We start from the raw sequence: 9,064 nt of genomic DNA on the forward strand, positions 1-9,064 counted from the left end.
CAACATGGATGAACCTCAAAAACATTATGCTAAAAGCCCTATAGAACAAAGGCCCAATAAAGTCCATTCCCAGGGCCAAGGCTTAGCCCCAGGGCACCCTACTTCTCCATGCTGAGTACCTGGACATGTCCCAGAGTGTCCAGGGTCATGCACTCATGAATGAGGGGGTCAGGAACCAGGTACCTTTTTATTCATTTCTGAACCTCAACTCCTTTCAAATCTCGGCTCTATTCAACAGGGCAAAGAATGCTAATCATATTTATTTGGGGTCAAAGTTTTTTTTTTTCTGAAATCCTTACATCTCACCTTGACCTCTAAAGCAAATTATGATATCCAGCACAGCATTGTCAAAAAGAGCTGTTGTAAAGCTATTTAGCTTGACAGGCTTTTATTTATAACAGGTTTTATTGCCTGGCTAATGCTCACTACATGCCCTTCCTCATCCTCTACAGTTGGAAGAGGGCCGTTCACTTTATTTAACCAGTCATACTACATTTATGTGTAAACTGCTTTTTTGGACTATCTGCCTGGAAACCTACAGTAAACTACCAATTGAGGCCATGATTTTATTTTGGTAGGTATGTGCACATATTCACATACAATTACTCAAAAAGAGAAAAAATCCTACCTTCTCTGTCATATCAGATACTGGAAAGCAATCTAAACTGTATAATATTTACAGGTGAGGTTATTAAAAAGATTTATAAACCACTTTCCAAGAATGTTTCTTGTGTTTCATTAGTTATTCAATTGGTATATGGAGATATTTTGCTTTACTCATATGGAAAAAATATTTTAATATCTTTCAATTCATTTGACATACAAATTTTTATAAGTAAGGAATGAGTATGCCATCCAGCTATTACCAACTTCTAGAATTCAAAGTAACCCCTCAAATGTCTTCATTTAGACCAATGCTCTCAAAATTTCTCATTGTGTTAATGAAAGCATGGTGAAACTGCATTTCTAAAATACGAAAATTCTAAAGAAGTTTCTATTTCTAATATTAAAATAAAAGGCAGCTAATACTGTGGGGCAAAAGCTATCCTGGGCTTTTTTCTTTTTTCCCCTCCCCTGTAAACTTTAGAAACCAGAAAAAAAAATCTGGGATTGTATAATAAACTTTCAAAATAACACACACACACACACACACACACACACACACACACACACACGCAAAAAATACCCATTATGCTAAATCAAAGAAACCAGACACAAAAAGTCACATATTATACGATTTCATTTCTATGACATATCCAGAAAAAGAAATACAAAGAAACAGAAAGCAGACTGGTGGTTGCCAGGGGCAGGGGAGGAGAGAGGAATGTGGAGTATCTACTCAATGAGTGTGGGGTTTATTTTGGGGTAATAAAATGTTTTAGAACTAGATAGAGGTAGTGGTTGCACAATACCATAGTGTGCAAAATACCACTTAATTGGTCACTTTTAAATGATTGATTGTTATGTAAATATCACCTCAATAAAAAAATAAACAAATTTGAAAGTTAGCTCTAGACTGTCCTAACAGGTTCAGAATCTAATTCCAACTAGCTTTTAACATACCATTTTAAGCCAATTAAAAGGAGAACAAGTCACGTAAGGAACTAAGGAATAGCAGTAAATCCATCATTCACTACGACATGCTATTTAATGGCTTTTGCCTGTGCTGGAAACAGAAAATTACAAATTTCAATTTACTCAGGAGAGCTGCTCCCCTAATCCCTTATGAAACCACTATTTTTAAAGCAAAGGAAAAAAGCAGAGGCAATCAGACTTCTCTCAGATCTGGATGATCATTTTACTTAAAAGAAATACAAAGGATCTTTGGGATTCAGGTCCAGACTTCCTGTGGCAGAGAGTAAGACTTAGCTAAGGACATAAAATATATTGGGTAAATGATAAATATCCAAAAGGGATGTGGTTCAACAGTCTGAAAGAATTTCACACGAACTACCAGTCCAGACTTAAAATTTCCAAGTGTTTCTTGGGCTGGCTGGATCCCCTTACCAGTCATCTTTTAAAAAAACAAAATATAATAGCAAAAACTATTTTTTCTTTACTTTTCATTGCTAAGATTTCTAAATCCATGCAATCACAGGTTATTATTGCTAAAAGAACTCCTACAGCAGAGTCCTTTATTTAGGTCATAGCTCCCTTTGAGGATATATAGAAAAACCACGGACTTCCTCTCCATTAAAAGGCACATATATACACACATAAAGAAATTTCAAACAATTTCAGGGTATTCAGAGACTCTCTGAAGTCCACCCATGGACTCTGCCTTAAAAGCTGATTAGATAAGCAATTTTTATTTTTGAAGGTGTCTGCCTAACTCATAACTACTTCTCAAAAGAAGTAACACCACACTCATTTCTACTACCCACACATTCCAAACGGTGAGCCTCAGCAGCAATGCTTGTAGTATGGTACCTTGCTCCTCTGGACATAGTTTATAGCATCAAGGATAAACATTTCCCCTAAGCAAGGCCAATCTGATTCTCTGGTGAATTTGGAATAAGGTCCAAGAGATGTTCAATTTGATTAGGCTAGTCTCTTGCAAAGAGGAAAATAAATTTGTGACCCATATAGAAGTAACTAATGTACATGGAGAAGAGAAAGCTAGCCTAAAAAGAGAAAAGTGTGAGGCCAGCTGGTTAGCTCAATCCTTTAGATCTGGGTATTATAATACCAAGGTGAAGGGTTCAGATCCTTATTACTGGCCAACCAACCCCCACCCCCACCCCCCCAAAAAAGAGAAAATAATGAATCAGCCATGAGCACAGACAAGAGTATTTCTAGGTTCCTGGCACCTCCAAGGCCTTAACAGGCATGACTGTGAAATAAATAGAAAGATGGGTTTTTTTCTGGTCACTCTTGCTCTCCTACCAGGTTAAGCAGAAAACAGGGCAAAAGAAATAAGAATGTGTGCAAGGAAATTATTGCAGTATGGGAGAAAGGAGATAAGTGAAGACTGGTGAAAGACAAGTCTCAATGCATTCTGTAAATTGCTGAATTAGGAACAACAGAGTAAGTGAGTTGGCAGAAAAAGGGTAAGTAATCATCAGAGAGCAAATGTCTAAAATTGAGATTCAGAAATGACGGTAATGACAAATTCTATGATGTAAGCATTTCAATGGGTGGCTGAGGTCGGATGAAGAAAAAGACTGATGACCTTCAAAGCAAGAGAGTTTGGTGGATCATCTCTGTCAATGATATCCAAAAATTATGAATGATCATTCCAGGGAGTACACAAGCCAAGCTCCTGGGATATGAAAAGAAACTCTTAGCATTTCCATCTATATATTTCATAGCATCCTTTTAAATGTTTTATTTTAAATGTGTTTAATATTATATATTAGTAAGGTAGTACATACATATACTTTGTTTTTTAAAGGCCTGATAGTCATTTGATTTCCAGAACATATGCACATATTAGTTTAGAAAATTCACTTTTTGTACATGAACAATCTCGAGTTGTTTTCTTTCCAGCAGCCAAGAAAACCTATTGAAAATGAAGTAAAAATCTCTTTTCAAATAAAATCTTATAAAGATCCATTACTCCCAATATATATTTCTCTCTTTTTTTGTCAACTGGTTGGTGTGGGGATTCAAACCCTTGACCTTGGTGTTACAACACCATGTTCTAATCAACTGAGCTAACTGGCCAGCCCCTAATATATAAACCAGACCAAAGTTGAACTAATATGAGGGAGAAAAAGAGTGGCATAGTTGAGTATGGTTTTAAATTCATGGAACTTGGCCAACTATCTCATTTTATAGATGAGAAAACTAAAGCCCAGAAAGCTCAAGTGGTTGGCCCAAGATTTCCATAGAGACAGGTAAATTTAAAACAAAGTTAAGCAATGTTGTTATTCCTCCATATTACTGAGAAATTAATTTCTCAAGTAAAAAAGTGCTAGAATAGGTACCTCATAAAAGATAACTGTAGAGTATTTTGATATAAATCTAAAAAACCTATTTATTTCATATTTGAAGACTGATGAAAAGGATAAGGGTTAATATTATTTTTTAGGCATTTCATATATTTAGGTAGTTCATTTCTTCTAGATAGTTCAAATGAGTAACATACTACTTTCTAGTTCAAATTATATGTTTACACATTTATTTATTACCTATTTACTATAATGTAGCTCCACAAGGCAAGGGCTTTCTTTCATTTAAGGCATATCCACAGTACTCAGATCAATGCCTGGCTCAGAGTAAGTGCTCAATAAATCGTTGTTAAATAAACTGATGAATTAAAAATGCATTATATAAATAATAGAGATCCTTCTATGTTCAAAATCCCACTTTACCCTAAAATTCTACATTAATTAGAAATGTTCTTTCTGAACATATTTACTCATAATCAAGTGTGTTTTTCAATCAACCCATTTCTAAAAGTCCCTAATTTGTTTTGGCCTTTAGTTCAAGCAAAATTTCTGATTCACTTACGATTTGGTTTACTGTAATCAATTAAAAAGTCCTGAAATGGCTATTTTGACAAGACTCGCATTTATTTCATATTGTACATTTCACCCCACACACTTTACCACCATATTACATTGTTATAAACACATGAAGTTTTATGCTTGCTTATAAAGGGTTGGGAAAAAGTTAAATACTTATATTCCTAAAGCAAATTCTCTCTCTCCAGGAAGAAAAGGGAAAATTGAATACTTTTATTAAAACACTGCAATTCTCCTGATTACCTCTATTCCCTGATTTTCTTACCTATGAATGATCCTGATACACCTCATCCCAAAGTCTACCAAGAAATAAGCTTATTAAGGAAAGACCATTCAACACTCTGAATGGAGTAAAGCTCCTAGGAAAGATGTATATAATATATGTTAAGGCCAACTGAGTCTTCCTCAGAGAATTTCTTGTCCCAAATTACTGCCCAAAAAAGCCCAAAACAGAAATGTGTCTGTGTGTGAATAAAGGGAATATAAGTTAGTGAAATAAACTTCAAAAACTGAGTGGATCAAAAATACTCTAAAAAATAAAAATTAACAAAAATAAAAGATATAAAAGTAAACTTCAAAAAATGTTAATCAAAGGGGGGAAAAAGATGATTCTAGAATAGATCAAAGAGGTACAACGCTGCTAAGCTAAACTTACTCTGACCCAACTCAAGAAGTCACTTGGGTGAGTCAAAAGTACCTTGAGAATTCTCATTAACACAGCTGAAAATCAAACTCCTGACACTGAGAAGGCTTGAGATAATAAGTAAATGCAGCTGAAAAGATAAACGAACTAAAAGGTAACTAAAAATATGGAAGACAGAAACAATCCAACATAAGAAGAACTGGTGTCCCTAAAGAATAGAAACTAACAAATGGGATATAAGCTATATTCAAAGATACAACACAAGAGAATTTCCCTGAAATGAAGAACTGAATATATAGATTAAAAGAGCACATCATAAATGCTCTTCATCATGCTTGTGGTGGTGATGGTAACACAAGTGTATACAGTATCAAAACTCAATGAACAGTACACTTAAAACAGGCATATTTTATTTTATGTAAATTATACAATAAAGTTCATTTTTTAAAAGAGCACATCAAATTCCAGAAAATTTTAATAAACACTCAACATCAAAAAAATCCTAATTAAAACTACTGAACCACAATAAAGTTCATTTTTTAAAAGAGCACATTAAATTCCAGAAAATTTTAATAAACACTCAACATCAAAAAAATCCTAATTAAAACTACTGAACTTTGAGGATAAAAATAGAAATTTTCAGGCAATCAGAAAAAGCAAATCACTTACAAGGATGGGAAAAAAAATCAGGCTGGCCTCAGACTTCTCCACAGCAACATTCAATGCCTGAAGACAACTGGACAACGTCTACCAAGTTCTAAGGAAAAGAAAGTGTGACCCAAGAACATAAAACCCAGCCAAGACGTAGTTCAAGTATAAAGGCAAAAGCCAGACATTCTCAAACATTAAAGAACTAAAAATAATATAGCGCTCATGAGCCCTTCTATTTAAAAAAATAAAAAAATAAAAAATAACAAAATCCAGCCAATCTAAAATTAACAAACAAGTAACTTAGGAATGGGAAAACCATGGTAAAAGAACCGATGGTGAACAATGAATACATCTGAACAATATAAAAATAACTAACAAACATCAGAAGGGGAGGATATAGAAGAGTAAAAGTGCTTAGGTCCTCATCTTTCAAATCAGGGAGTCGACAGATAAGATTTCCAATCAAATATGGTCTGAAAAGAAAATATTGACTTCAACTTCTTAATATTTTTCATCTTTTTTAATCCTTAAAGCAACCTTTTATAAAATACTATGTCACGTGGTAAAGAACAATTTACTTGAAGTTTAACAATTCCTTCAAGTAAATTCAAAAGTAAATACTTTTTAAAAAACAACTAGTACTATAATCTCACTTATAAAAAGTATTTCTATTGGGCCGGCCCGGTGGCGCACTGCTACAGTGCGCCGCTTAGGAGCGTGACGGCGCTCCCGCCGAGGGTTCGGATCCCATGTACAGACCGGCCACTCACTGGCTGAGCGAGGTGCAGGCGCAACACCGAGGGTTGCGATCCCGTTGCCGGTCCCGGTCCGGTACGGGAGCGACACTGAGGGTTGCGATCCGTTGCCGGTCACAAAAAAAGACAAAAAGGAAAAAAAAAAAAAAAGTATTTCTATCAATCTACCTACCTACTTATACTATATGTGTACACACACATAAATGCACACATACAGATTCTGAATGTTTTTCTTGATAGTTACTTCTGAATAGAGGAATTTCAGGTGATTACTTTTACCTTTTTAATTCTGCACACTCTGAACTGTTTATGTTGAAATAGCATTATTTTTTCCTTAGTTAAGTAATTTTTCTTAAAGAAAACTAGAGCAAATATGTTGAGACACTAAGTGTGTTAATTATGAACAGTGGGAAATGGATTTCTTTTGTACTTTTCTACACTTTTAAAATTTCTGCAAAATTTGGGTTGGCCAGTTAGCTCAGTTGATTAGATGTGGGAGCATGATGCTGAAAACACCAAAGTCTAAGGTTCAATCCCTGTACCATCCAGCCACCAAAAAAATAATAAATTTCTGCAAAAGTAAAAACAAAAACAAACAAAAAAAACCCCTCATAAAATAGCATATAAAACATAACACCATTTTTTGTTAAAAAATAAAACTAAACAATATATATTTAAAGATGTAAAAAAAAGTTCAGGATATACTTCAAATTGTTAATAGTGATTATCACTTAGTAGTGTTGGTGGGATTTGGGTGATTTAAATTATTTTCCTTAATTTGCTGATTTTGTAAAAAATAAGTATGAATTATATATTTCTTTATAAGACAAAATAAAATTTTACCATTTGCAGAGACTCCAGACAAAGTAAAAGTTTATATGTGAAGTTCACTAGCCTTATTTTTGCACATCTTTAATGTTTATATCCAAGGAAACTACCACAGACAAAGTCAAATTCTAGGTACTTGCCATATCGAGGTAATGTTTTGTTTTGCAGACAAAAGAAAGAAAAAAAAGCTATTTGAGGATTTATGTAATCATCTAAATGAGTAGTCTTTCTCTTTTAAAATGTTGTACACTAATCCAAGCTAGAGCTCCTTTCCTTTTCTTCACGTATTCTGGAAAAACACATACTGTTTTATCCCCCTTTACTGAATAAATAACCAGTTATTAAATGCAGATTTGCCATGTGATCACAGGAACATCGCATAGCTTCTATCTGTAAAATAAAGAAGTCTGATTATGCAAAAACATATGTGGATATATGTGCATTTTTCTAGAGGAAAAAACCCATGGTTTTCATTACCGTTTAAAAGAAAATTTAAGTCTTCAAAAAAGGCAAAGAAGTACTAGATTAGATAATTACTTCCAGTGCTAAAATTCTCTAATTCCATGCACATATTTGTCATTTATAAAATAACTGGTATATTTCAGTTCTTAAATTTCTGTGGGGTTCAACTTTCCCTAGGTGCATGACAAGATACACAAACTGCAATCAATACCTTGAACAAAAACAGGGAAGTTAGAAGAGAAAGATGGTATGACAGAAGCAAGAACAAAGTTTTAGATACAGCATTTGATGTAAGACATTGAAAGAATGTCAGTGGAAAGTAAATCAGAAACTCATTTAACAAATATTTAATCAGGATGTTCTCAATATATAGCACTTGCCCTCAAGAAGTTCATTATCTTGTAGAGGGGATGAGACAACTATAACACAATGTAGAATGTGTTATGTGCCACAGAGGCACAGCAGAGTACAGAGAGTTTCTAATGGGGAAGAGATCAAAGCCAGTGGTGAGGACAGAAATCAGGAAAGGTTTTTATGGAGTTGGCTACACTAGTGAAATGAAATATAAGGATTTCAGCCAGTCAGGGGGAGAATAAAAGGGAAAAGAAGAGTTCAGGTTAAGGAAATAGCAAACACAGAGTCACAAAAAAGGTGAGGGAGGAAAAGAAATAAAAAATAACTCCAACATTTTGAGCTTGAGAGAACATCACAAAGCATGGGGGTTAGGGGCAGTCCAGCCCCAGGAAGCAGGGATTCCCTTGGCAGAAGGGATTCTATAGCACATCTCTACATTTGACAGATGATAATTTTTGGATGTCAATTAGGGAGATATTTTAAGATGCCCTTTTAAAACAGGCAGCCACCCTCACGGCTAGACTAGAAATAACAGCAAATATAAAATATACACCTCACAATTTCTACCTACTCACTAAACCTAGATATAGGTCATTTTTGAATACCCTTTACTACAGGCAACAGGCAGGGAAACCTTTCTTCCCTCTCCTGACTCCCAAGTGTGGTTTTCTGTCTCTGAAGCATATTACAAAATAAAGGAAATAACATTATAAGTGTCTCTCCCCATCACCCAAAGTAGCAACAATAAGGAAAATAAGTGCTGTGTTGTATTGGCCAGGCTAAAAAGAAAGCCAAAGCTCCCAGGCACCTGCCACACTCTCCCTACTTCATCCAGCTCCACCTCACCCATTACTCAGCATGTCATCAGCTCCATCTGAATACCTCTTTGTACTGTCATAAAA

At 34.7% G+C, this 9,064-nt stretch overlaps 1 protein-coding gene across 1 annotated transcript in view; it reads right to left on the reverse strand.

Annotated features, from left to right (window-relative positions):
- Nucleotides 1-9,064, reverse strand: part of DHX40 (DEAH (Asp-Glu-Ala-His) box polypeptide 40) — a 44,477-nt gene that overhangs the window by 23,931 nt on the left and 11,482 nt on the right. The gene's annotated exons all lie outside the window — the stretch shown is intronic.

Source organism: Galeopterus variegatus, unplaced genomic scaffold (genome assembly GCF_000696425.1).
Source record: "Galeopterus variegatus unplaced genomic scaffold, G_variegatus-3.0.2 Scaffold4988, whole genome shotgun sequence".
NCBI lineage: Eukaryota > Metazoa > Chordata > Mammalia > Dermoptera > Cynocephalidae > Galeopterus > Galeopterus variegatus.